This window comes from Silene latifolia, chromosome Y (assembly GCF_048544455.1).
Source record: "Silene latifolia isolate original U9 population chromosome Y, ASM4854445v1, whole genome shotgun sequence".
Classification (NCBI taxonomy): domain Eukaryota; kingdom Viridiplantae; phylum Streptophyta; class Magnoliopsida; order Caryophyllales; family Caryophyllaceae; genus Silene; species Silene latifolia.
This window is the reverse complement of record NC_133538.1, coordinates 67,588,030-67,591,336: the sequence shown is the minus strand read 5'-3', so window position 1 is coordinate 67,591,336 and position 3,307 is coordinate 67,588,030. Positions and strand designations below refer to the sequence as shown.

General features: G+C 43.1%; 1 non-coding gene across 1 annotated transcript; it reads right to left on the bottom strand.

Moving 5' to 3' along the window:
* Positions 1–1,319: 1,319 nt before the first annotated feature.
* On the bottom strand, positions 1,320–1,425 carry LOC141635763 (small nucleolar RNA R71). Its single transcript, XR_012540425.1, has one exon. It is a non-coding gene; the product is annotated as a small nucleolar RNA R71 (small nucleolar RNA).
* Positions 1,426–3,307: the final 1,882 nt, after the last annotated feature.

Genomic DNA, 3,307 nt, shown 5'->3' with positions numbered 1-3,307 from the left:
AATATTAATAGCATGAGTAGCTAATCTGTTTCATGTTGGGATTAGGGGATCTACAATAGAAATGTGACGATGTAGTAAATAGGTTAGATGAATTAATTGTGAGACTCTGTCCCCATAGCAATATAACTGTATTTACCGACTTAGTTGAGTGCACGCTTCTGAGTCACCTTTTTAATCTGGTTAAATTTAATCCTGGATCGGAAGATTGGACTAAATAGACCTGCCATGAACAGTAAACTACCCTGACAAGGACGGAACTTAAGTTAGTGGAAGTTTAGGATAGAAAGTGGACCGGAAGGACCTTTCCATATCCGTCTCGCAGTAATTTATCTAAATTGTTTACAGTTGAGTCACTGGACTACCGTAGTGAACCGAAATCCTGACATGTCCCCTCTTTATTGATAGTTTATCACCCTTTTTCCGCCTTTACTGCTCTTTCCTTGCTTTTGTTTCTTTTAAAGTCTTAATTAGTTTAGAAAACCAAATACAATCCCCCCCCCATTTGTGACCAAATAGACGGACTCTTGCAGATATCTTGCCTACCTGAGTAGATCGACTTGACTTCCCTAGCTATATAGTTAGTTTAGGTAGTTATTTTTGATAGGTATACGACAGCCCTGTCAAATTTTGGCGCCGTTGCCAGGGAGGCAATTGCCTTGTCTGTCTTTGTTTCGTTTATTTCATCCATCTCAGGGATTTTTTTTTCCTTGAGGCATTTCTTATTTATTTTCTTTCAGTGTTGTATATGCCCATGTCAGACAGGTTTGAGTTAGTTTCAGCTGATTCTGAGCCAGAGAGACTGTTCACGCATAAACTACGTCTGCAAAGAAAATCACGAAAGGCAGACTTGAAGACTTTCGAACCAGAGCTTCAACATTTCGTTTTTACAGAAAAATCATCTTTTGAAGAAGATACTTCCAGTTCTGTAAGCTAACCGGTAAAGATGCCTAACATTGCTAGTCACTCGGAGCCTAAAGCATCATCAATTCCAAAGGGTTTCAATCTCCAGACTGAGGATGGGAATACATTTGACATCCGACCTTCGTATATCAATCTGGTGGAGAGAAATCTCTTTAGAGGTGCGGAAGGTGAGGACCCGAGGGAGAATATGGAGGTGTTTACGGACTACTGTTCTACTATCCCCGCCACAAAGGGGGTAACTCAAGACAAGATTAAGGAGGTTCTATTTCCTTTTTCTTTGACTGACTCAGCCAGGGAGTGGCTAACTGATTTGGACCGTACGGCCGCGGGGGTTAGAGACTGGGAGACCCTTGCTCTTGCTTTTAATAAAAGATATTTCCCTCCACAGCGCACCAATCAGCTGAGGGCAAAGATCACAAGTTTCAAGCAGGCACCTGATGAGACTTTCTATGAAGCATGGTCCCGTTTCAAGAAGTCTTTGAGGTCTCTTCCTCACCATGGTTTTGATCCGTGGTTTATGTCCAACTAGTTCTACAATGGGCTGTACGATGATCACAGGGCCATACTTGATGCATCATCTAACGGAAGATTCCAAGAGAACACTGACGATGATAAGGGATGGGCCCTTATTGAAGAGATGGAAAACCACTGTGCTGAGTATGGAAACACGAGGGATGGTATTAGGACAGTTCATGCAGTCGTTAAGCAAGTTGTGGCTCAGCTGGAAGCCATGAATGCTAGATTTGATAAGTTGGAGCTGCATTCTGCTGGGGAGCCTCAGACGGTTCATTTGCTTACTAGAGGGGAGACTGTCACATGTGAGAGGTATGGGAGCAACGACGGTCACACTGCTGTTGGCTGTCTTACAGAGAAGTAACAGGTCCTTTCTTTTCAATAATACAGGCAAGGAAGGGGTTCCTATTAAAACAACCAAAAGGCAGTCCATCCCAATTTGAGGTGGACAAGTCAAAATGTGGTCAATCCTACCCCTCCTCTGCAACACCAGCAGCCGTATGTCTCTCCACATAAGACTCAACAAGGCTTTCAGAAGCCTCCTTCCTTTCCTACACCTAATCAAGGTGCATCATCTTCTGGTGGGGGTAAGTATGAGCTAGGTGAGTTGAAGATAATGTTGCAGTCTTTGACAAAGTAGTGGCAACTGAGTGATCAACAAAAAGAAGCATCTATCAAGGCACTTGAAAGTCAAGTTGCCCAGTTAGCCGCGAACCAGTCCACAAGGAAACCGGTTCATTTACCGTCACAAGCTGATAAGAATCCACATGAGACGGTAAATTTAATTATATTGAGGAGCGGTCGTTCATATGAGGGACCGGACGTGTTAAAATCAGACTCGAGGAAGGAAATTATTGCTGATGAAGAGTGTTCTGTTGAAGAAAAGGAGCTGAAGACAAAGAAAGTACTCGATCGACTGATTATTGGGGGTCAATCGAGTGAAAGTACTGAAGGAAGGACTCGATCGAGTAAAATTTCTACTCGATCGAGTGATCAGGAAAAAGATTCAACTCGATCGAATGAAATTTTTACTCGATCGAGTGATTTTGTTGAAGAAACAGCTCGATCGAATGGTATTTTTGGTCGATCGAGTAGTGTAGATAAAGAACTACTCGATCGAGAGCCTACTAGTGCTCGATCGAGTGAAATATCGCCTGAAGGACCTCGTTCGAGAGGAAAGAAGCGATCGAAGGATTTGGAGCTTGATCCGGCTGACACGTTGGAAGAGAGGAACAAAGGACTCGAGATACCCATCACGATGCCCTTCCCGAGGCGTTTGCAAAGTGCTAAGGCTAATCAACAATTCGGCAAATTTGCCGAACTCCTGAAAAGCTTGCAAGTCACTATGCCATTTGCCTAACTGCTGACACAGGTACCCTCTTACCTTAAATTTATGAAAGAAATTTTATCGCATAAGAGGCACATTAATGATCATGAGATGGTAGCTTTGACCGTGGTAGGGACGACCCTAGTTCAAAATATGTTACCTCCCAAACAGTCAGACCCAGGTAGTTTTTCAATTCTGTGTCATATTGGTACCCATTTGATTGATAACGCGTTATGCGATCTTGGCACTAGCGTGAGTGTCTTACCGCTGTCTCTGTCTAAGAGACATGGTTTGACAAAGTTTAATTGCACAAATATGACTGTTCAGATGGCCGACCATAGTATATCAAAACCACTAGGTATTATAGAAGACATACCTGTTAAGATCGGGAGGTTCTTTATTCCCGTCGACTTCGTTGTACTTGACATCCCTGAAGATGCCCATACCCCTATTATTTTAGGGAGGCCATTTTCATTCACTACCCGTGCAGTGATAAACGTCGGGGGCAAGAAATTGACTTTCCAAGTTGGGGACGAGGAATTAATT